This window comes from Amphibalanus amphitrite, unplaced genomic scaffold (genome assembly GCF_019059575.1).
Source record: "Amphibalanus amphitrite isolate SeventyFive unplaced genomic scaffold, NRLGWU_Aamphi_draft 001926F_arrow, whole genome shotgun sequence".
Lineage (NCBI taxonomy): Eukaryota > Metazoa > Arthropoda > Thecostraca > Balanomorpha > Balanidae > Amphibalanus > Amphibalanus amphitrite.
The window spans coordinates 48,980-74,575 of record NW_024883419.1 but is presented as its reverse complement, the minus strand read 5'-3'; the positions used below and the strand labels follow the sequence as shown (position 1 = coordinate 74,575).

The 25,596-nt window shown below is 46.7% G+C and overlaps 1 long non-coding RNA gene across 1 annotated transcript; it reads right to left on the bottom strand.

The window, feature by feature from the left end:
• On the bottom strand, positions 1-25,347 carry LOC122375806. Its single transcript, XR_006255461.1, has 6 exons — positions 25,151-25,347; positions 3,881-4,054; positions 3,079-3,172; positions 996-1,122; positions 351-454; positions 1-66 (listed from the first exon to the last, which is right to left on the bottom strand). It is a non-coding gene; the product is annotated as an uncharacterized LOC122375806 (long non-coding RNA).
• Positions 25,348-25,596: the final 249 nt, after the last annotated feature.

Sequence of the window (25,596 nt, the reverse complement as noted above, 5' to 3'; positions counted from 1 at the left end):
CTTATCTTTCGTCCAGGTGTGAGGCCACCGGAGATTCCCAATCAGGCTGGTTCACCAACCCGCGAGCTCCCAGGCGCGCATGAAATAAAAACAATACTGGAATCAGCATACCAAATTCTGCAAATCCTGCCACACACAAAGAGCTAGAGCCTAGTGACAATCAAAAGTGTGTTTATCTAGCTTACTGGGGCTGCTGGGTGCACCGACTGCAATGGCCATATGGCGCCCAGATCTAAAGTGTAAGTTAATTGTGGTTTTAGGGCGCACCAACTGCCGTGGTCTTACGGCGCCCATATCTAGTGTTCTTCGTGTGAATTCAGTTCACTCATAAGTATAGGTGTATGTCATACCTGGGAGAGAGCTGGAGTTCCCGTCGGCCGCAGTCCAGTTTTGACCGGCAGATGGACGTTTCTAGTCTCGGTACCAACGGCGGCGCACGTACTGCCGCACAGAGCTGTGGAAGAAATGACACGATGTTATAAATTGAAGTAAAATAGCCGTCCCACCGCAAGAAAAAGAAACAAAACATGAAGAAAATACTATAATGATTATGTCGACGATTGTTTGATAGAGCGATCGCAAATATGGACTGCAATATGATTTACAAAGTAGTGCCACACCCCTTGTCGCGGACGACGGTGAAAACAGGGCGCCTGGGGCGATTTGATCAAGGTTCGTGAAAATTACACGTGATGTTTGGCATCTAGAAGGCCCACGGAGGGGGAGAAGTTCCAAATGTCACGTGACTAATATGCCCTCCGGCGCCCTGTTTTCACCGGCGTCCCTTGTCGCTGCGTCCCATTCACTATTAGTTTGTTCATTTTAATTCAAAACAAAGGAATGTACCAAAAACTAATTCGCACAAAATAATCGCCGCCATACTGACAAGTACCACAGCCTAAGCCAGATTATGTACAGATTATGAATACATATTTAAATTCCTGTCGCGGTTACGCCGCCACAAAGTGGATTATATCACGGCCCCAGGCGCTCACCGTTCCGAGTCTGTTTGTTGACAGGTCGGTCCGACACCGGACCGGGGGCTCGCTCTCCCGCGGTGGTCGTCCAGCGAACACAGAGGGGTGGCGGCACCGCCCCAGACGGCTGATCAACAACGCAATGCTGAAACGACAGAAGAGGCATCGAGTCACTCACTTGGACATGAAAACACGTTGTGCCACATCAATACAATCCTGTCCATAGATGTCGCTAGCATACAGCGCCTGAAAATATGCTGCGCCGTATGGTTACAATCCCGCTCATAGATGTCGCTAGCGTACGACGCCTGAAGTTATGATGCGCCGCAAAGCCTCCAGCGGCTGGTATAACACAGAGCTTTGGTCGACAATTGGCAGCCTTTTACATGCAGAGTTGGAGAAATATGACGGCGAAAATAAAGAATTGTTAGGTTGTGACAGCTTAAACCTCGCCCGTATAGGGGGAGGGGTCGAACGGACCCCCTCGGTTTTTCGCGAATAATTCGCGTAAAAAGTGGCCGATCGCGACGAAACTTCCAGTACCCTCGAGTTGATTTTACACCTACCCTGAAAATTTTGTGACGCTGACCCGAGTGACCTTTGACCTGTGACCTATTTCTTGGGATCATGTTTGGGCTGGCCATCTATATCAAAATTCTGAGATATACATTTTGTAAATACTATTGCTCTTAGCAATCTCTGAAAGTTTCAAAGCGATCGGTCACTCGGTGTAGCTATGGCAGACGTTGAAACTTTTTATGAGGTGGAACCGCCGTTTTTGAGATATTCGAGAAACACCACAGGGGGAGGAGTGTTCAAGCACCCCCTTCAAGCAGGGCGCGGGTTAAGTAACGGTTGTTAACCCGCGCCCCGCTGGACTATTCAGCCATACGCACCCTGCTGGAGGGGGGGGGCAGATTCTACCCCCCTAACTTCCGAACCGATGGTCGTAGAAAGACGGGGAAAACGGCAATCGAAAGCTCTCAACAAGGCGGATCTTAAGAGCACAAACTTTTTTGCTTAGCTAGGTCAGAGGTCAGGTCAAGGTCAGGTCAAGGGTACAAATGCAAGTTTCTACAGTAGCGGCCTTGCACCGTAGTTGCCGAAGAATGGACTGAGACTGATTGCCCAAGACGTGTTCTTAGGCTACCAAGCCAATATTCGTTGCATACAATATCATGCAAAGGTCAAGGTCAGGTCAGGTCACCAAAAACGAAATATAGAAAAAGGCATGTGCGAGACATGTTTTATGGGTCATTTTAGTCATATAATTCAATTGGCACACTCAATAAGTGATATGGACCACATCTGGATGAATTTCAGGTCGAGGTTAGGTCAAGGTCAGGTCAAGTGAGGTCAAATTTTGAAGTTGTTTAAGGCCTAAAAAGGTGCTTATCTGACGCAGTTTTTCACGGCGAATCGAATGGTGCTATTTTGTTTCCGTACAAGGGCTAGAACTTTATTTAAAAAAAATTGTGTGTCGTGACGTCATACAATTTTGAATAACTCCCACATTTTTGAACCGATTCTTCTAAAAATTGGTATGTAGGTGCACATAGACCACTTCTCTGACATATATTCCGATTTTTTTTCGATACACTCAATATTTTGGATTTTATATTTATTTTCCCAAAAAAATCAGTTTTGAAGAAAAAAAAATTGGGCCAAAATTCAAAAAAAACGAGATAGCCATTTGATACACAAAGTAGAATCACGTATAACCTTTTTGTTACGTCTTGATTCCTTTAAAAATGAAGATGTTAGTGGCGTTTGAAATTTTGCCGTTTTTGAGGCGAAAATGGCGGACACGGGACATGACGTCATTAAAACGTCATTTTCTCACAAAAAAAAAATCCGCCGGATCTCGCTCAAATTTTCTGCCGGATTTCGCTCACATTTACAGCAAACGTCTTAAATTGATGTATGATAAGGTACTGAAAGTTTGACGTCGCTGGCGTAACACGTTTAGAAGTTATTGGCGAAGAACGGGAGGGGGGCAGATTCTGCCCCCCCCCCCCAGCGGGGCGCGGGTTAAGACAGCAGAATTCATAACAAGGGTACACAGACACGCAGTTGATCATATCACGCCCCAGGAACTCACCGTTGCGAGTATGAGAGGTCGGTGTGACATGGGGCCGTCCCGGGGACAGAGGGGTGGCGGCGCCGCCCCTGACGGCTGATCAGACAGGCCGGCACTGAAACGACCGGAGAGGCAGCGAGTCACCCACTGGGGCGTGGTGACTTCGGAAGGCGGCGAAAACAGGGCGACCGGGGCCATCTGATCAAGGCTCTTGAAATTCACTCGCACAACCCGCGTGACATATAGCATGTGGAAGGCATACAGAGGGGGAGAAGTTCTTTAATAGTCACGTGACGCAATAATCAATATGCCCTCCGGCGCCCTGTTTTCACCGGCGTCCGTTAATTCGAGGTGTGGATCAGCTGGAAACAAATATCAATACCGTTACGAAAATTGGGTACGCTCAGCTGTTCCGGACAGTTTCTTGGCTATATTTGTCACCTCGTTAGCCACAAACAATACTTGAAATTATTATTTAAAAACAAAAACAAAGCGCAGTCGCATAGTTTGAGACACGAAAATATGATAACGAAGATATCATAAAAAATATTATAACGAATATAAAAATGCCTTTAAGTTATCAAATCTGATACCCTGTTCATTAATGTCTCCTATTTATTTATCAGCAAATAAATGAACTTGGAATTACTGCATCGTAAGACTTTCATGCAATATTACATCATTCCTTTAGGTACCTACTGGTCCATAATGTACAGCTATTGCGTAATTTGTACCGGTCACAAAATGCTAAATTATTTTCAAAACAGCTCAACATGGTTCACCACACTGCCTCTCAATCAATAAAAAATCTCGGCTTCCTTACCTTTCAAAGACAACAGCGGTATTTCAACTAAAATTCTTCACCACACCGAGTGCCGCCCGCCCTCACCGAGCGCTGGTAGCGAAGAGGTCGCGCGCGCGACGGTCAGCCTCGCTCCGGCCGACCGGCCGCCGCCCGGGGGCACGACAGACGCACGGGCGGCGCCAGGCACCGCGACTGGGGTGGGCGGCAGTGGCAGTCAGAGGCGGCGCCAGGCATGAAATCCGGGGGAGCATGGACGGAGGAGGGGGCGACAGAGAAGTGACGCATGTTCATTCCTTCTCTACTTACTAGCAAAAGGTGTTATTTTATTGTAGAATTATCTAGCACAAAAGATCACAGAGTAGGCATGCCAAGAAGGAAGATAGACGTTTATTACTGATATGAAGCCATATCTGGTAACCTAAGAACTAAAGTGGAGGAAAAAAACGCAATTGGTAACCGTATATGTGTCCAAATATTTTCATCCACTTCATTCTAAGACATTTTCAGAGGTCAGGAAACGTTGACAACACAGAATCTTTCTCTTCTCAGCAGAAATCGCATTAAATTCGAATTTTATACTGCAGCAATGAAATAAATACAATATTGAGTAGGATATGATATCATTTGATTATGCATTTCAGTTATCTTATATCCCGTACTTTTTGTTTTTAGATGTGTAACTCAGAATAACTCTTCCGTCGGGAGTGGAGGCTGTGGGAAATGATGAACAGGCAATAACCAGTCGTGAGTCAGATTTAACCCTCGCCCGTATAGGGGGGGGGGGGGTCGAACGGAACCCCTCGTTTTTCGCTAAAAGCTCGCGTAAAAAGCGGCCCATCGCGACGAAACTTTCAGTACCCTCGCATTGATCAATTCTACATCTACCCTGAAAATTTCATGACCCTGACCCAAATAACCTTTGACCTGTGGCCTCTTTTCCGAGACCATGTTTGGCCGGAATCGCGATTCGGCGTATGTCGGCTCGCATTAGCCGCGCGTTTGCAAGCTTTTCGTGGTTTTCAACGTTCAAACATGTGATTTGATGTTGCTTACATACATAAGTTGGTTTTCAAGGTCCCCTGAAGGTCAGGTCAGGTCATTGACCTTTGATGACCTCGGGTGTCCTCGGTTCACTTTTTCGAGTTTTACATGTTTCTAGGCTAGTTTTTGGAGCTGAATTCGAGTTTAGCAACCATTTGAACATTTACGAAGTAGTTTTGGTGCCTTCGTAACATGTTACGAAGCTGTCAGAGGCGGTTGACACGTATTTCGAATACCCGTCACAACCCCTACCGGTTGACCTGACCTGACCTGACCCGAACTGGTCTAAATGCTTAACCTTCCAGGCGGTGGGGGGGGGGCATTTTTTGCTCCCCTTTAGTTTTTTCGATATATCTCGAGAACCACTGCGCCGATCGTCACCAAACTTTCAGTACCCTCCCGGGAGTAGCTAGCGCACTTGGTGACCAAAAATTTTCCATAGGCTATGATAGGTTGGCCGCTAATGACGTCAGAGTGACGTCATTTCTGCCATTTTCGACCCAAAAAAAAGGTTTCGCGGGAAGAGCTGTCAGGCCTACAGCTTTAGAGATACAGAAAAATGTTTCAGATATAAAAGGTGTGGAATCAAGAGGGCTACAAAACTGCTATTTCGGTTTTCCGAATTTTTTGGATTTTGACCCCCAAAAATCAAAAAATAGGTTTTTTGAATATAATAGCCGAAAAATCCAAAAAGTTTTTGAATTTCGAAAAAACGGAATATATGTAATAGTCCCTACCGCCTTCTATCTACATACCAAATTTGAGATCACCTCTTTTTTGGCCAAGTTATAGGGAAAAACTGTTCAAAATTGATGACGTCAAATTTTCAAACTCAATTTAGTAATTCTGGACCTCGTAGCGCAAAAAAAAATACCACCATTAGACTCCCCGTGACGAGCTGCATCGAATCAATACCCATTTTATGCACAAATATCAACTTTGAAATTTGACCTTTTTTTACCTGACCTTGACATGACCTCCACCAGAAAGTGACCTAAACCGTACCTGATGGTCTTATAACCAACGCCATTGAGTTGGAAATGAAAAACTGGCCATAAAACATGCATCGCACAACCTTAGTAAAGTTGGGTTCATGTGGTGACCCTTGGTGACCTTTGGTGACCTGACCTGTGACCTGACCTGGCATGACCAGTGACCTCTAATAGCAACATATGTACTGGACAGCTGACGCCCTAACGCTGATTTTCGACAAAATGCGTTTTACTCGGTGTTATAGCGCTTTCACTAGAAGCCTCGTGAACGGTGAAACATTTTATCTTTGACCTGACCTGTGACGTCATCGGTGACCCCGAGGTCAATGAAATTTGGTTTCCTTCAACAAATTTGACAGGACTATCGAACGCCGTTTGAATTTTCCGGATCCGTCCAGTAGTTTCGGAGATACGGGGGGGCAATAAAATGCCCCCCCCCCCACCGCGCGGAAGGTGGCCGGGAGGCCCACCGCCTGCCGGGTTAGAGACATCATCTCTGATCAAAACCAACACGATATTCGTGATCAGCACCCCGGAAAACCACATAGCAGCCGCAATGTTCCAGCCGTTCCTACGCCCATGCGGGCCGGGAAGTGTCGGTGAGACCCCTGCTGTTCGGTCCCTGATTAACCCGCGCGGGGCTGGGGGGGTAAATTTTACCCCCCCTCGCGAATTTTTGCGATATCTCAAAAACGGCGGAGCGCAGCGCCGCCAAACTTCCAGTACCTTTTCTTACATCAATTTGACACGTTCCCTGAAAATTTGAGCGAAATCCGTCGGAAAATTTTTGAGAAATTGACGTTTTAGTGACGTCATGTTCGTCATTTTCGCCTCAAAAACGGCAAAAGTTCAAACGCCGCTAACATCTTCATTTTTAAAGGAATCAAGACGTACCAAAAAAGGTTATACGTAATTTTACTTTGTCTATCAAATGGCTATCTCGGTTTTTTGAAAATTTTGGATTTTGGCCTAAATTTTTTTCAAAAAACTGATTTTTTTGGGAAAATCATTATAAAATCCAAAATTTTGAGTCTTTCGAAAAAACCGGAATATATGTCAGAGAAGTGGTCTATGTGCACCTACATACCAAATTTTAGAAGAATCGGTTCAAAAATGTGGGAGTTATTCAAAATTTTATGACGTCACGACACACAAATTTTTTGAAAAATGACTTTTTTGGAAGTTCTAGACCTCGTACGGAAACAAAAATAGCACCATTCGATTTGCCGTGAAAAACTGCATCAGATAGACACCTTTTTAGGCCTTAACAACCAACTTCAAAATTTGACCTCACTTGACCTGACCTTGACCTGACCTCGACCTGAAATTCATCCAGAGGTGGTCCATATCACTTATTGAGTGTGCCTATTGAATTCTATGGGTAAAATGACCCATAAAACATGTGTCGCACATGCCCTTTTCTATATTTTGTTTTTTGGTGACCTGACCTGACCTGACCTGACCTGACCTTGACCTTGACCTCTGAATGATATTGTATGCAACGAATATTGTCTTGGTAGCCTAAGAACACGTTTTGGGCGATCAGTCTCAGTCCATGACTCCATTCTTCGGCAACTACGGTGCAAGGCCGATACTGTAGAAACTTGCAATTTGTACCCTTGACCTGACCTTGACCTTGACCTCAAACTTTAAATTAAGTACATGTTTTTAGTAGTTCGTGATGAGAGCTTTCGATTGGCGTTTGAATTTTCCAAATCGGACCGTTAGTTCGGGAGATAACAGGGGGGGTAAAATTTACCCCCCCCCCCCAGCCCCGCGCGTTCGGCTGGAGACCCCAGCCCCGCGCGGGTTAAAGGTAGTGTGCCACCTTTGAAAGATTTCCCATTTTATTTTTCCTAGGATAAGAAGCTTCTGTTTTTACCTAATATCGCAAAAAAAAAATCAAAAATGGGCCTGGAATAGTGCCTTTTTCGCCTAAAAGTTTATCGGTTTTTCGATATGTATAACAACTGTAGTGGGCTGACCTGCAAATAGGCGTCGGCAACAATCGCGAATGCGGCGCACATGTGACAATAAGCAAAGGTCATTATAGAGTTACGACGTACGGGAATGAGTTATCAGCTGTCTAATCGTAGACAACACAATGTCGAGCCTAAAACTGTAAGCCTGTATTGGTATTGTTTCTTTTATTTGGCTGTCGAACATTATTTATGGTTTGAAATATGATTTTATGTAAAATAATTGATATAAAAAAGCCGTCTCTTAAGTTATGACCCCATTTCACCACACGCAAGTGGCAGAAATGACAATGATCAGCTGACGCATTTTTCTTGGCCGAAGTCAGAGCGCGCGGCCCGACGCACCACCACCGCACCACAAAGTATGAGAAGAAGCCGCGCCCAAAGCCAGGGCCCCGGTAACGTGAGGTAGCCGAGTCGGGGCAGCGTGCGCTGACCCAAGCCGGGGCCGCAGCTTTGGGCGCGGTCTACCGCATCCCCGCGGGCAGCCCCGGACTATCACATGACACCGGGAGGACGCGCGGCCCCGGCTTGGGTCAGCGCACGCTGCCCTGACTCGGCTACCTCACGTTACCGGGACCCTGGCTTTGGGCGCGGTCTACCGCACCACCTAACAGGCGTGTTCGAAACCGCAGGAGATGATGATGAACGGGTTTATCCAAACTTGATTGGATGAGCATATCGGTAATAGCGATTTCAGTGTGTGCATTTATTGTTCATAGTGGTGTGAAATGTGGTTGGGGTACGACCGACAACCCGTCGGGGCGAATTTCGCACTGGGGTACTCAAAATTTGAAGAATTTAAGACGTTTCCATGAGTTTTGAAGGTATGGATAAGTTCTAAAAATCCGGTTCTCCTTACCTGGGCCATTAACTCCATACGGTCCAGAAAAGCTGGCACACTACCTTTAAGCTAGAGCTTCGCGAGAAAAAAAAAACGAGCGTATTGCCCATGGGTCATTCAATGTCAAAACCATCACGAATGTACCCGACCCCTTCGATTTGGATGAAATTTGGTAGGCTCTTAACACCTGTGAAAACAAATACATCCTTCAAGTTTTAGACCTGGGTGCATAGGCGTAGGAACGTTTTCGAAAGTGGGGGGGCCAAGGTCCCAGAGGTCCAAAACCTAACCTACCCCCAAAATCCGATTTCTCCTCGGATTTCGGCCACTTTGTTTTCGCAAACATGATCAGAGATAAAAAAAATCGAGACAAAAACAAAAACAGAATTTGTTAAAATTTCAGGGAGACTCTCGTCCATAAACTCAAACTGATGGACGCGTTCCCCTGTCCTCCGCAGCCTTTGGCACCCATGCAAATTCCAGAGGCATCCAGCAACTTTTCATTACGACTCGAGCAAGCGTGAAACGTGCAAAGCGAGTCTTTTCAATATACCTATAAAAATCAGCATGAACGGCCCAGCTAGGCTCAGCCAGACCTATAACGTTTTTAAGAGGTTTTATATCAGCGACCACTGCAACTGGGCTGATTGACTATCAGAGGCCGGTGTGGGACTTTTAGAGGTCGGTCTGGGCCATCAGAGGCCAGTTTAACCCTCGCCGGACCGGACCTATAGGTTTTCTACATACGCGCCGGCCGAGGGGCCGGGGGCGGGACCGGGTACGACCCCCCTCGCCGTTGCGCCCCAGGTTGAGCTAGCGCGTCGCGGAAAAACGAGCGTGTGCGCCGTTACAAGACGCAGAGATCGATACCCGATTTTAAGGTTCTTGGTCAACCGGTGACCTCTGAGGTCAGGTCAAGTACCTCAAGGCACGGTTCCGTTTTTGTTGAATAACTTCGCAAAAAACGGCCGCAGAGCCGCGATTTTGCTAGCATCGTGTTCGCCTCTCTCAGGCGCGTCGAATGATGTACTTTTTGTTTGGGTGAGGTAAACTGAGGGTGTTGACCACGGGTCACGGTCAGGTCAGCGCCCCCAGGTCACGAAATTGGTCGAAGGAGGTCATGTCGCATATCATTCGATTCGGCAGGTCTTCCTGAGTCCATTGATGGCTTCCCCGACTCGCTAGCTCAATTTGATCGGTAGTTATTGACGACAAACTTATATGACCCTTATAACTTCATAAATGACGTCGCGCAAGGTCAACATTGCAAAAGTGACGCATCGAACCTTGCAAGGAGTGCATGAAAGATTCAGTGTGCTTGAGATAGTTGAAGATCGTTTACGGCGCCAGAAAAAGTTTTCAGTTTATCCCCATTGACTTGTACCTAATAGTGAGGTCACGAAAATGACCTTAGGAAAAATCCGAGATGTACAAGTTGTGAGACTCCTAATGGATACTAGGTCCTCCAAGGTTCATTTCCCTGTGAAATCTCCTCTGGCAGTGAGGGCGTTGCGAAGTTGCGACATCTGAAGACCGTGCAGAGGTTCACTTATGACCTCATGGGTCAGTGACCTGATCTGACCCGAAAATGCGGTTGGTGTCAAAAGATCCGGCTTGATTCAAAGGTCAGGTATGCAAAGCTTCAGCTCTCTATCACCGGCGTGTTCGGAGCTATCGCGAAAAAAAAAACTATGGAGGGGCGGCATCCCCCCCCCCATCGGCCGGTGAGGGTTGAGGCCCTCAGAGACCAGTACAGGGCCTGCAAAGGGCAGGATGAGACATTTAGATGCCGACTTGGGCCATCAGAGGCTAATGTGGGCCCTTACAGGCCAGCATGGGCCCTCAGAGGTCAGTGTGGGACCCTAAAATGCCGGCATGGGCCGGTGTTGGACCCCAGAGGCCAGCAGAAGGCCCTAAAAAACCAAGATGGGCCTCAGAGGCCAGCATCGGGTCTTCAGAATCCAGTGCAAGGCCCTCAGAGGCTAATGCAGGTCCTTACAGGCCTCATGGGCCCTTAGAGGTCAGTGTGGGGCCGTAACAGACCGGCATGGGCGGGACCTGGAACCTAGAGACCAGCGGAAGGCCCTCATAGGCCAAGGTGGGCCCTCAGAGACCGATGCGGACCCTTAGAGACCGGCATAGGATCTTCAGAATCCAGTGCGGGGCCCTTAGAGGTCAATGTGGGACCCTAAAATACCAGCATGGGCCGGTGTTGGACCCCAGAGACCAGCAGAAGACCTTCAAAAACAAAGATGGGCCTCAGAGGCCGGCATCAGGTCTTCAGAATCCCGTACAGTGGATCTTATTAGGATCTCCAGACGTAACTAGATGGCGTTGAGCCTTAGTCGAGTCCATGTCAAATTCAAGGAGAGGTCACTACCGAGCTGGGCCCGATTGGGAGGTGGGCGGGGAGGGGGGGGGGACGGGTGGCGAGGTCACGGTGCGGGTGACCTGTCAAACAGCCCCGGCGCGGTGGGGCACTGCCGTAGGCAAATGGCGCACTCCAGCGTTGTTCCATATCGCGGTGGTGGGCCGGGCGGCCGGTTAGCTTGGCAGCTTGGAAGGAAAGGATAATGAGGCATGGTTTTGCTGTGTCCGGTTCACCCAAGGCTATGTAAACCAGGTAGAACGCTCCCGACGAAAAACTGGGGACAACAATGAATTTAGTAACCGCGACTCTCGGGACCAAACAAACTCAGGTTGCCATGGTAACGGGGCAAATTTGGCATGAGTACGCATCTAATAACTCATTTTTCAACGAATTGTTTTAGAAAAAAGCAAAAAGACTTGTCGGACCACTACTAGAATGAATTGCAGTTTTCATAACCGACCAGAGTTTTTATCAGACTGGCCTAAATAATATCAAAATCAAGTCCTAAACTTAGCGGCCCGTGCTGCTATAGGTTACCTCTAACGCTCTGGCCCCCAAAATCGTCACTGGCTTATCAGCCAATGAGCGTCGAGTATTGTCCTACGCTGATTGGTGGGATTACTGCAGTTGTTGTTTAGAATGCTTACGATGCTGACAGCGCTAGCGAAGGTGTCTCCACTTTTCGTAATGTTAAAAGCCCGGAGCGCACCCCCCTGGGTTCACCTATTGTTACTTATGATGCACCCAAAGTAATGCAAATGTGGCGTTGATAATACAGCTGGCAATGGAATGCTAGCGACTGCTCCGCCAGCGCCTAGCTATAAGGATTAAGATTATTTATGTCTCCTGAAATTTTCATTGAATATAATTCAAGCACTTATAGAAAGATCGTATTCGTTCGCCAGTTTTTTGGCCAGCTGGCGTTTCTTGCGTAGAGCGTCCTTGGGCAAATATTTAGGTATAACGCAGGTGATTTTTTTTTTTTTTTGCTGGTAAGACGCCTTTAGGGTCAAATCAAGCAGTGGCGGCGGAACAGCTTTAACGAAGTGGGGACACTGCCGACTTTTGGTCCCATTCTTTCCATGCAACGCCCATAGGGCTAATGTTAAAATGCCAAAATCAAACGGGGGCACGGTGCCCCGATCCCCCCCCCCCCCGTTCCGCCGCCACATGAAATCAAGTCGCTAAGAGACGATGAGGAAAAGTGGACGAACGCTACATTTCTGTGCATGAAGTCTCGAGTTAAAAAAGCTAAAAGTTATTATGCGTGTAAGCTAAAAAAACAATAAGATCAGTTAATAAAAATATTTGACCCGAAATAAACTTCTGTTTTGTCTGACCATGATTGCATGTATGACCTCGGTCCAGCCTGGTTCAACTCGGGCCCAACCTGGTTCGGCTCCCCTTTTTTAATCTAAATTTGGCCGGAACCTTTTGGATGGAAGGAATCACAAGGACAGAGTCCCCGCTAAGCTGAGCTTGTTAAGTGTTGACCCTGCCATCTACCCTCCGATCAAGCAATTCCTGGTCTATTGCAGACTATGGTTTTGAGGTTTAGTCTATGGCAAAATGGTCTATGGTTTAGAGTCCAAATTTTAACGTGCGCACATAGCCGCGCACGGCCGGTCCCCTCAGGCCCTCGACTTTGCCTTGCAGCGGCCTGCCACCAACCACAACCGTACCCGTCAGGAGGCTCAAAAAACGTCAAGCACACGTCGTGTTTCGAACCCGGACTTTTGCAACCGGGACGTGCGCCTTCACCACATGGCACATGGAGTCCAACGCTCTACCGACCGAGCTACCGGGACGGACATTTACCTTGGGGTTTCGCCTCGTGACATTGACAGACGTCAGACACTTTGGCCGAACTTTAGCCAAAACACTGAGCAAGCTGCGCAGGGCGATAGGTGCTCGTAGCGTTTAGGTTGGGTAACCTGTGAGCTGAACGCGATGTCGTGAGTTCGAGCCCCACTCCCGGGTCTGGTTTTATCTAGACACAACCAAAATCTTTCCTTCTACTGCAACACACCTAAGCACGATGACATCTTTCCCCAATATCTTTCCCCAATATCCTCCCCAAAAGTCAAAATTATCGCTTATAAGTTATAAACGTTTAGCTAAGTTTTATTTTTTTTTAGAAAATATTTTTTGTCATTTGTCTGGAGCCATTTCAACTCTTTTTTCTATTCTGATTCTTTTCGACCCGATAAAACCCACCTAAACTGAACGTGCCAAATGAAAAATATCTAACTCAAATAACAGTTTAGAAAAGCCTCATCATGCATCATGAAAAGCATCATGCAACTATCGACTGAAAAGTTGCATGCTATGAATACGTCCTAGATTTCAATTATCATTGTTCAACATTTTGGCTGGAACCGACGCTGCCTCTGGCTTGCCCGTTTGTTTGAGATAATGACTCCCTTCAGTCGCGTTCTTGCCGGTTCCACATGAACAGGATACCACCATACCGGAGTGAACGCACCCGCAGCTATCATCCCCTCCCCTCAGCCTCGGCGCAGTGGCGGGCGGCCCTGGGCGGACCACTCCCGGCGCTACGCACGCCCCATGCGCCGTGATACCGCCTCACTCCCCCTCCCTCCTTCCCCCACAATGACCGGTGACCTCACTTCCCTCGGGATTTGGACTCGCCCTACCCCGACCGTAGCGCCACGTGGTGGCTCTGGAGATCTTAAATAGACCCACTGTACAATGCCCTCATAGGCTAATGACGGGTCCTTACAGGCCAGCATGGGCCCTTAGAGGTCAGTGTGGGGCCCTAAAAGACCGGCATGGGCCGGCGTTGGACCTCTAAGGCCAAGATGGACCCTCAGAGGCCGATGCGGACCTTAGAGGGTTAGTCTTGGGACCCCAGAGACAGAAATGAGGCCACCAGAGGCCGGTGTGAGGCCCTCAGACGCCGACTGGGCCCTTGAGGCCGGTTTAGGGGCCCTCAAATGAGGTCAATGTGGGTTCTCAGCGGTCAATGTCGGCGCTTGACCGCCACTGAAGTGCCCTCCAAGATCAGTGTAGGACCCTCAAAGACTGGCTTGGGAGCTGTTAATAGCTAGCGTGGGATTCTTGAGCCTCGTGACAATCGAATAAGGGCCAGAGCCCCATACGCCCATGGGGGCCCATTGGTTGTTTGGGGGGGGGGGGAAATGATATGATGGCCCCCTGATTAGCCTTTGGAGGGGGAAGGGCATGGCCCTGATCCCCCCTCTGCGACCGCCAGCGCCACTGCACTGAAAGTGGAAGGGAAGGGGCAGATACAGACATTGCTGGCCCCCAGCCTGTTTGAGCCGAGGCGGGGGCATGGTCACCCTGGCCCCCAGCTAGTACGCCTTTGACGAACTATGCCGACCCCAAGCAGATCCGGTCAAGCGTTGGTCGCTTGTATACGCATTCTCCTGCACCGTGCTAGTATTGTCTTATACCTTTTCAGTGCTCGCTGCCCCGTGCCTCGTATTCAACAAAATGCTGTCACTAGGACCCACAGTCTTGTCTCTGATATGGTTTCCTTCATTGAGTGAAGGAAATTGCGGTCAATAATGCTGTAGAAACAAAAGGGAATCTTCATTAAAGGGCAAGCTGAATTGTTGTCAAGTTACCGGGTGGTAGCACTGGTACCTAGGTACAGACAGACACTTAAGTCAGCAAAAAGTGGGGGGGCCAGTTAACATTGCTGGCCCCCCCACCTCCGAAAGTGGGGGGGCCATGGCCCCCCCGGCCCCCCCTGTTCCTACGCCTATGCCTGGGTGACCTCTAGGGTCAAAGTTATAGGTCATGAAAGGTCAACGATTTTTGCCGACATTGCAGGTTTAAAATGCCCATTGCTCTGTAATTAAGAGTGCGGGGAAGCTGCGATAAACCCCATTAGAGAGGCAATTGATCCAGGTTTTATAAATAATTTTGTATTTGTCGATGACCTTTCAACGACCTTTGACCTGACTAGGTCAAACTGAGTATTTTTGAATTTGACCATGTTCTGTACCTCGGATGCTGACGAAAATTTAGCAGAGGATGTATCATAGTATCGACAATAAGTGGCGTAAAAATATTTTTGGGGAAATTGTTGTTTAAAAAGAAATAAATCCTTCTTGGTAATAGGTATAAAGTCATGCGCCGTATACGAAATTTGCCCTGAGGCTATTTGACGAATCGCGGCTAGTTTTGTGCCTCTTGTTAGCCCGATTGGGCTAAAACTTGGTACCCGATTTTAGGCTCCTAGGTCAACCGGTGACCTCTGAGGTCAGGTCAAGTGCCCCAAGGTACGGTTCAGTTTTTGGTGAATAACTTAGCAAAAACAGCCGCAGAGCCGCGATTTTGGCAGCATCGTGTTCGCCTCGCTCAGGCGCGTCGAATGATACCTATACTTTTTGTTTGGGTCAGGTCAACTTTGGGTGTTGACCTCAGGTCACGGTCAGGTCAGCGCCCCAAGGTCACGAAGTTGGTCGAAAGAGGTCATGTCGCATATCATTCGATTCGGCAGGTCTTCCTGAGTCCCTTGGTGACTTTCCCGACTAGCTAGCTCAATTTGATCGGGAGTTATTGACGAAAAACTAATATGACCTTGATGACCTTGCAAGGAGTGCATCAAATCACGATTCTCTGTGCTTGAGATAGTTAGAGATCGTTCCCGGCGCCAGAATAGCAATTTTCATTTTTCTCCATTGACTTATACGTAGACGTGCCTCGCGTGCGGTTTCTGCGGCCAGCATCATAAAGGTGGTCGGTTCATTATCCACACTGTATTTGCACGGTGAACGCACGTCCGCGCTGCACGCCACACCAGATTCAGCACAACACTGGCGCGCGCACACGGCGCCCGACCCAACGCCGGGTCGAACCGGGAGGCAGTGGCGGATCCAGGGGAGGGCAAAATGGGCATTTGCCCTCTCCAAAGCTAAATCATGTGGGCAAGACTGTTCTTTTGCCCCTCCCAAAGCATGTAGAGATGATAAAATTGAATACGGCGTCGAGGGCTATCTGGACGAAAAGCAGGACTTTCGGTGACGGCCATTCCGAAGGAAGGAGCTGGACGTTCGCTGCTGATGATTTATGCCAGAATGCTGTTAATAGATCGAACTCCCTGAACTGATTGCATGTAGATAGTGTGGCGTTGTAAAGTCGCTTGGTCATCTCGGTGCTCAAGGGCAGCGGAAATCCGGATAAAGGGTGCAGGGGTTTCAGCTCCAGACCCATGGAAAAACATTGGAGTGCAAACATAGCTTTTTGCACCCCCCAAAAGCCGTATAAGAGGCCTGTCACACCACCAAATACATTTTCTCCTAAAGACCAGTGATTGGGAAACGAACGATCATGTGGGATCACCGATCATCAGACGTCCAGTTGTTGGTCAGGAGCGCCCTATGCTGGTCTTTGGGGCCCTCACCGGCTAGGAGTGTCCCGAACCGCGTTTGGTGGCCCATGGCGGCATCTGAGGACCCCAAGGAGACTCCAGGGGTTACGCTGCCTCTGAGAGCCCCCACGGCGGTCTCTGAGGGCCCTCGTGACACGGTCCTAGGCCTATCTCAGGTCTGAGTGCCCATCGGGCTTTAGACGGCCCACGACGGCCTCACGACGGGGGCCTCACGAGGGCCCTCACGACGACCTCTATCATCTATGGGCCCTCACGACGACCTCTAGGACCCAACGCAAGCTTCAAATGCCCACGCTGGCGTCTGAGGGCCCCACGACGGCCTCTGATCGGGCCTCAATGCAGGCAGACTGCAGGGGTCATGCTGACCTCTGAGAGTCCTGTAACGAAGGCTCCAAGGGCCCACGCTGGCCTATGAAGAACCCTATGAAGAACTTTAAAGACTCTCGAGCCTACGCTGCTTTCTGAAACCCTTCAGCACCTTCTGAGGAACCGACCCTGGTCGGGGGCTCATTCAATCTGAGAAGTCGTGAAGGTCTCTGGAGGAGCCTCCATTGAGTCATTCAGTTTCCAAAGGTTTTTTAACGGTCTTAAGTAAGAGCGGACCCGTAGGGCTCTCAAAGGTCCACTGCGGATCCAGAAAAGTGGTTTGAGGCTTGCGGGTGGTGGTTAGCATAAGAAAAATCACCCAGTAAAAAAAAAACATTTTCATGTCGCATTTCACTTATTTAGGTATATACTGTGATTTTGTGAGGTTCACTGAAATATGCAAACATTTTGGATAACTTCCTGTATGGATTGTTTCCTTAACTTTTGGTTTTTATAAATCGATGATTGACAGCTTGAAAAAGTAAAGGGGCCCAAAACCTTTAGTGGGGCCCCTTGAGAAAACTTTGCATCCCCATCCAAAATTTATCTTACATTCCTCCCAGTGCGGGGGTGGATAGGGGTCGTCGGATAGGTCGGAAACTTTTGCCCTCCCCAAACGGATCGGCTGGATCCGCCCCTGCCGGGAGGGTATAACGCTAGTTGATAAAATTCGGCGAATTCAAGCGAAAATGGAAAACGGCATTTCTGCAGGTTCCGGGCGTCACAATCAGCTGGCCATTCCATAAATGGATCGATATTATGAAAGGAATTGTTAAAAGATTTAACATCATTACATTAAATGAAGGTATTTAATTTCAAAATCATAATGTAACCATAATTTGAAAAAACATAAAAATTATAAAAATAATGACATTTCAAAACCATGGTGCTGCTTACATTTTTTGGCGTGTTTGTTTCAATCTGCCATGTCTGCCAATCCCTGATCGACCTTGCATTGCAACTCAGCGATTTAGAACCGTCAGGTGATCGTGCACTGGGTGAGTGTAGGCCTTGTGTGGTTAAAAACATTCTTATGCCTTATTTTTTTTTCATTTGAATGCTAGGATGTATGGAAAAGATGAAGTTTTCTGATTTTATTACGTACCATATATGGTCATCACCCCGCCCACTCTAGCCGCTGATTGGCTGATCAAAGTTAAGTTCGGCGCCTCGTAGTTTCCCCAACTGATCTTGCAAAAATCACTGGCATTGTCTTAACCCGCGCATAAATGGGGGGGCTCTTCAGAGCCCCATCTCGTTTTCCTGCAATATCTTCCAAATCGCTGGACGTATCAACACGAAACTCTCAGTACCTTCAGCGGCATCAATTTGACACCTTGTGTTCAAATTAAAACATTCTACTGTAATTATTTTTTAGTAGCTAATTTAGAGCTAATTAGTAGGTAGCTACAATAGGTCGACCGAAAATGACGTCAGAGTGGCGTCATGATGTCGATCGATTTTGTTGCACAACATTGAATTACGTTAATCGCTCCCAAAAGCTCAGGTTATTAGCTAAATCCAATTTCTTTGCTTGAATGGGCTGCAAATATACGTGGCTATCAAACTGCTATCTCGGATTTTACAATTTATGAAAATCTCGGAAAACATTTATACCTAACTATATCTACAATTACAAAAAAAAATGTTCAAAAACGTTGACTTGAAAAAAGGGATGATAATACTCCCACCGATACACTATTCTAGAAAGATTTAGCCCAATATCTTCAAAAATGACTGAGTTATACGCATTAGGTATAGTCCAAACTAGGGTGACCCGCGTGCTCCGCAACGCGAAAAGGGGTATTTTTCGATCGGTGGGTGTTTGTTTGTTCTTGTGTCGGTTGGGTTAGCTATCCATTTCGGTCGATTGCTTTTTTGACGGCTAAACGCTTTGGCTTGGAAATAATATCCATCGCGTCGAGGTGCCCGTGTCTGATAAGCATGCTTTCTACTTCAGAAACTGTCAAGTGTGTTTTATAATTTAGGTGCGTAGTTCTATGACAAATGAAAGCCGTAGATAATTTTCGCTAAAAATGGTTTTGCAGAGGCTTGAAACATTAATATTTTAAAGAATATTGTTGCTTGTCATGCAAACATGATGATTGGATCTTGGAGAGAATTGAATGCTCTTTCTAATGATAGTATTTTCAATTGTCAAACGTATCAGGTTAAGCAACAAAATCCGTGTAATTATTTAGTGGCACATTTTGGACAAATACCATTTAATTCAGCGATTTTTTCCACATTGTTTTTGATCAATTAGCTTTTCACAATTTTTCCATGAGAGACGGTACATTTTTATTGCTAATAGGCGCTGTTTCAACTCATTCCGTCTGACGATCACCTGAAATTAATATAAATTCCAAAATCCGTCCAAAACGTCCATTTTTCAAAAGAAAGTGTCCTCCCCGGTGCACGTGGCGCGTGCCAACCCCTGCACCGCACACCATTCGATAGCCCGTTCGATTCTCTACACGATGCTGTTTTCCCCGTGCCGATCGGGCGCACGGCTACCGAGATATTGCACGGGGAACGGACCCGTGTCGGGCAAATTTAGCCATTTTCGCCCGTTTTTGCCAGCCGATTTATACATGTAAAGTCTATGACGCGAATTTGCACTTTTTGGGCACGCGCCACGCGCTGGCTATCGATCCGATCGAGCCGAGACCGCTCAAAGGCACGTTGTCCATCCTTGTTCTATAACTTGCGCAAATTTCAGCGTGGTAGGTGCAACGGTGTGATCTGTAACCCGCGCTACGTAGCACCATGTCGCGACCTTCGTAATAGACAGAAACTACGCCCTCCTCAAATAGTAAGATAGATTTCGCAATTTTAGATTTTTCAAATTCAATTTCCCGTACGTTTTTGACATCGTGCAGTAATAAAAATAACACCATCGTTTTCCTGAGCTCAAACTGCATCTGATAGACATCTTTTTTTGTTAAAAAAAAAACATTATTTTAAAAAGCTGATCTTATTTGACCTGAAAGTGACCTGAACTCAGATAAATACAGCTGAAAATGACCTCAAATAACTTAAACGATACTGTTTTCGAAAGCTATGACTGAATGTAGAACATCGGACAGATACATGATATATAATTTACGTGACCTAAGATGACCTGGCTAACCTGAAAAGTCAAAGTACAAGTTTGGTAGGTAACCTTAGGGTATCTAAGGCATAGGGCAAGGAGTGCGGAAACCAAAAATGAGCGTGATCAGACCTGTTAGCCGGCGGTCAGAGCCTAAATCGTAAACAAACAAAAATGCCGATAATTTTTGCTTTGATCTGACCTGTGACGTCATCCGTGACCCCCAGGTGATTGAAATTAGCTTTAACTCGACAGATGTTCCAAGGCTGAGACGCCGTTTGAATTTTGACGATCGGGGGTGGAGAATTAGGTGTTTTGGGGGTGCTCGAGCACCCCCTGAAATATACAAGTCACCATATAATAGTGCTCCAGGGTTGTTTCAATTACGTCTGAGACACAAACTGCCTTGCGTAAGTCGCGAGGAGAGTGATGCTGCTGGGAAAACGTACAGCCCACCGCTAAAGTAATGTAGGGTTTTACCAATCTCAACGGTTGGCTTTGACTGGCGATTGTTTAATGCGGAGTGATCGAAAAGAAGATGTCAATAGCTAAAGTTGCAGCTGCAAGGGTGACGATACATATAAGCTACATTCAAAGTTTCATTGTAGTCTGGTTAATCGTTCCTAAGCTTCAGAAGCAGAACATACCCATGACTGAAACCCCACATTACTTGATACTTCTGCTGTGGACTGTACCTATATGTGCTTTTCTATGCAAGAATTCGTCGCTTCCATTCGCCAGGTGCTAGAAAAGCACCGTCTGGGATGACAATTATCCGCCCCTGTTGACGATCGCCCAGCAGTTTCGGACAAAAACATGTTCGTGCAATCTTGGTTTTATTGGTAGCCGTAATTGGTAAAAGTGCTTTTCACATATGAGGGATTTACCCCCGGTCTTAAAAAATGGGGGTTCGCCAATCGTAATCGTGAACCCCCTCCCCATCGGTTACGTCCCTGGTCAGCCCGTGTCCAGAATAGGGCCTTAACCCGGCACCGCCTGGGCTATTTCCGTACCCACGACAGCCGGGGGGGGGGGGGGGTCGAATCCGACCGTAATAGAAAGTATAGAGCCCCGCGCGGCGGCGTTCGAAATGTCTCTACGAGACCTTTCGAAAGCACTCTTAAGATTTTAAGATTTGAGGTCAACTTTCGGTCAAACATGATCGAAAAAATCGATAGCTCCTGCTCAAAGCTCACCAAAATTGACCTCAACGACTTAGTGAAGGTACCATGTGCGTATACTGGTCATACTAAGCACGGGTCAAGGTCAGGTCAGGTCACGAAAAGTCACGGTAGCTCATTTTCTGCTACGTGGGCATGCGACACATGTTTTATGGGTTATTTTTCACGCCGAATCTGATGGTCATGGTGAGACATGTGCACGGATCCGAGAAAATGGATCTGGGATCTGATCCCACGGATCCTGATCTCGGATCAGTCAGGATCATAGATCCAGCTCTTTGGTTTATCGAGAGATCCGTAGGGATTATAGATCCGATTCTATTATTTTTGCTTGAGATCCAGTGAGATCATAAATCCTCATTTATTCTTTGTCAACACAGATATCCCAAAAATCACTCATTGTAACTCACAAACGGTCTTATTTTTTGATTTTATGTGATAGCATGTCATAATCCATAATTTTACGGCACTTAGAAAACATAGAAACACTTAGAAACCTGGTTTCAAATGTTGTGCATGGTGGGATCCAGGGCTGCGGAGTCGATGGATTTTCGGCGACTCCGACTCCGACTCCGACTCCGGCTTTCAAAAACCAGCTCCGACTCCGACTCCGACTCCGGTCACAACTGCCGACTCCGACCGACTCCGACTCCGACTCCGCAGCCCTGGTGGGATCCACTCAGATCATAGATCCACGTTCTTGGTTTATCGTCAGATCCTGTGAGCTCATTGATCCAGGATATTTTTTCACGCCGGATCCGGTGGGATCATAGATTCGAACCTGCAGTTTGCTTAGAGATCCAATGAGATCATAGATCCATCACTCGGATCCATGCACATTGCACGTCTGGTCTGGTCATGGTTATACGTGACCCAAGGTCACTGTCCTGGTCATATGTGTGTATTGAATGGTTGATAAGTACACATGTCAGGGCCAAGAAAAAAAGTCAATTTTTCTTTTCTATTTTTGACATTAAAGGAAATAGTTCACTTTCACGAAATTATTTTTTTTGCAATGGATTTATGATTTTTTATGTTCAAAATGATCAGCAAAGAAAATAAAACCTATTTATAACAAAAGATTATTTTCTATATTTTGATATAAGAAGAACTTTTCAGTTTCTGTAAGGCACAGTCGATCCAGTATGAAAAGAGCATGGGTTCCGAAAATTCTTCAGAAACTAGAGAAATTATCGCGGCCACCGGCATTTGGGCGATCTGCTGCTGCTGAATGTCCTTATTGATCAGTACGAGAATTTCTCTTGAGTTCTCGTAGATAATTTCACTAGTTTCTGAAGAATTTTCGGGACCCATGCTCTTTTCATACTGGATGCGAATATATGCAAGGCACACATCCTCAACGCAATACACCTTTTTCGGGACGAGAAATAGAATATCTTTGCCTAGGGTGATCGTTGGGCTGTAAAAGCTCCTGATTTATGCTCGTCTCAGCCCAAGCTACGGAACTGCTATTCCAGTTCAAAACCCATGTTAAAAAGTGAACTATTTCCTTTAAAAGGCACTTTCCTAGACGACCTTTGTCCCAGGAATCTAATGCTGCCATTTATTTTCACATGCGATGTTCAGAAGTGCCTAAAAAAACACGAAAATGCTCATGACGTCACCATGCCCTATAGGGTAAGGTGCCTAATTAGCGACCCACTTAATTTGAACCGTCATTGCTCACCCTTGTAGGTGCCACTGTGTTACTGGCTTGATTTTCGGAGAGATCGTTCATTTTTTTATTAAAATATAGTCATTTTCTGCCCCAATATTCACTAACTTATTTGTAGTGAGCATTTTGGCAAAACATTGCAAAAAACGCTAATAGGGAACTCTTCCCGATTAGCGACCGGGGAGGGTCGCTAATAAGTCTATGGGTTTCCCAATATTAAAAATGGCAAAAAATGCGACGCCTGAAAAGATGAAATATGATCTAAAAAAAGGTAGCCTATACGCAAAGCACTCAATCACTCGAACAGGAACGTTTATCCAACACATTTAGGTACGTAAGTAAAAACTGATCACGTGATGCACCGAAGGCGAAAAGAAGGCGGAAACCCAAAATTTGCCGGCTATCTTGTATGATATTCGAGGTCCGCGCTGAATTCGGCACCCCTGCAGTCGGTGACGACATTTGGCATCTCCTGCCACACATTGCAAGCTTCACCAACACCTCATTTTCATTTCTCTCTTTTCCCCTTTCTTTCCCTTCTTGAGCTATTTGCGACCATGTCAGGCGCAAATAGGAAATATGAGTTGCGACACATTTTTAACCGCCATGCTGTGCACAGTTGAGCGATTCACTATGGGAAAACGGCAATCAATTAGAAAAGGAATGTCGATTAAGAATAAAGAAGGTGCATCATCCTAATGTGCATCGCTTTTTGTCAGAGAGGGCCCAAATACACACGTTTTGGATAAGAAACTCGTCATTTTTATTTAAACTCACCTGAAACGTCCCACAAGAAACATCGGCGACCGGAAAATAATTTAATTTGATAACCAAAGTATGGCTGACCATTTGACGATGTTTTTACCCCGTTTTCTCCTGCCAGTTTTTCTGTAGGGAGGTAGGTCGCAAATCGGAAAGGGTCGCTAATTAGGCACCTTACCCTACATGTTGGAGCTATTTTTTACAATTTGGGGGTAAAAATCAAGATAGAAAGTGGAAATTTGGAACATGGAATGTTCAAATAGGTCTCTATAACATATATTCCGTTTTTTTTTAATTTTGAAAATTTTGGAATCTAGTAACAGTCATCCAAAAACTGTTTTGAATTTTTAGGGGTGAAAACGCATTTTATGAGAAATGCGAGATGGCCATTTTAAAGAACTCATTGAGCTACGTTTATTCATGTCCTTAATTTTGAACTTTGCTTTAAAACTTGATCTTTGGCGATTTTCAAAGACTTATCATTTTGACGAAAAAATCCATATAGTTCAATCAATAAAATAGTTCAACCTATCACATTTTTTTTTGCAAAATTTATATAAAATGACAAATGATGTAAAATTAATAAGCGAGAAGGTGTACGAAGTTTCAAGTTGATAGCGTAAGCGGTTCGTTAGTTATTCCAGAAAAATAGAGGGGGGTCGGATCCGCCCCCCCCCCCGGCGGTCACGGGCTAACGTGTCCGTGTCAGCACCATTAGACCCAACATTACGAGCGCAAAATGATCACCGCAGTCAACGTGCTCTAAAGCCCTAATAAACAAACAAAAAGACCCGTCAAATAATGTGACGGGCCCGGCGGACGGTCACCGTCTACTTACACTGACTGCGGCGACAGGGTGGACGCGATCGGAACCAAATCGGAACAGACCGCCGGTCGGAGTATCAGAGTCCGCCCCAGAATACAACCGCCAACATAAGAGCCGGCCAGCCTCGGGCGAAGGGACGCGCGGCCCGCAGCCACCGCCGTCAGCACAGAATCACCCCCGGGGGGGACGGGGGGAGGGGGGCAGCGGGATAGGTGGATACGAGATGCAATGTCATGATACGCGCTTCTTTGAACAATGAGCATGGCTTTTAGGTATCATTTTTGTTAAATACCTATCAATCATCACAGCAATTGATCAATAGCAGAACATTGCATTGAATATTAATTTGACTGTAGCAACGTTAAATGACAATTTGGTCGGCTGTCGTCATTCGAGTTTCTTCCGACCGCTTTTCGGTAAGACAGCATCGACCCATCGACCGCCTATTGCTATTGGGAGGGGGGCGGGGGGGGGGGGGGGCAGGGGGTTCTGTTTTTGATAGTCGCACCAATCGCCGTCCAATAAACTTTGAAGATTCATGTCACGACACTGAATGCATTAACTCGGCAGAAAAACGTCATATTTGTTAATTGTCTTCGTGTAAAGCAAGTTGAAACCGCCACAAAAAAATCGGACACCTATGCAAGCGCAAGACGAAAATCTGCTATCACGGTAGGCACTTCGCAACATCATGATACCAAAACTACACATGAATGCACCAGTCGAATCATCATTAGCGGAAAATTTCACTCATAGGCATAACTTTAAACTTACCTATAAATTGCAGGCACGCTTATGAAGGTTAGCTTGTTGCTGGTATTTGATTCTATCACGACTCTTCAGTCAGTCATGGAATATCAAAACAGAAAAATTCCATCGTTGATAACCCGCCGGGTCAATGAACGTAAACAATGCACGTGACGTCTCCGCTCCGTTGCCCATTTCGAGGTCAGGCGGCTGTGGGCCGACCGGGGGCGGCCGCTGATTGGTCAGAATAAGCGGCCACCTGATTGGCGGAGCGGTGACCGGGCGGCCCCCTGATAGGTCGCCGCCGACCGGGCCGCTTCAGAATACGCGCCGTCAAACAGTGAAATGTGTGATAAATCGATTGCAAAAATATCTGATTATCTCACAGGGAGGGGGGTATCTGGTGCATTCACCCCTTCGGCAGCCTCCTAAATCGTTCAAAATTTGTCGCTTTCCGTTAATTGACAACAAAA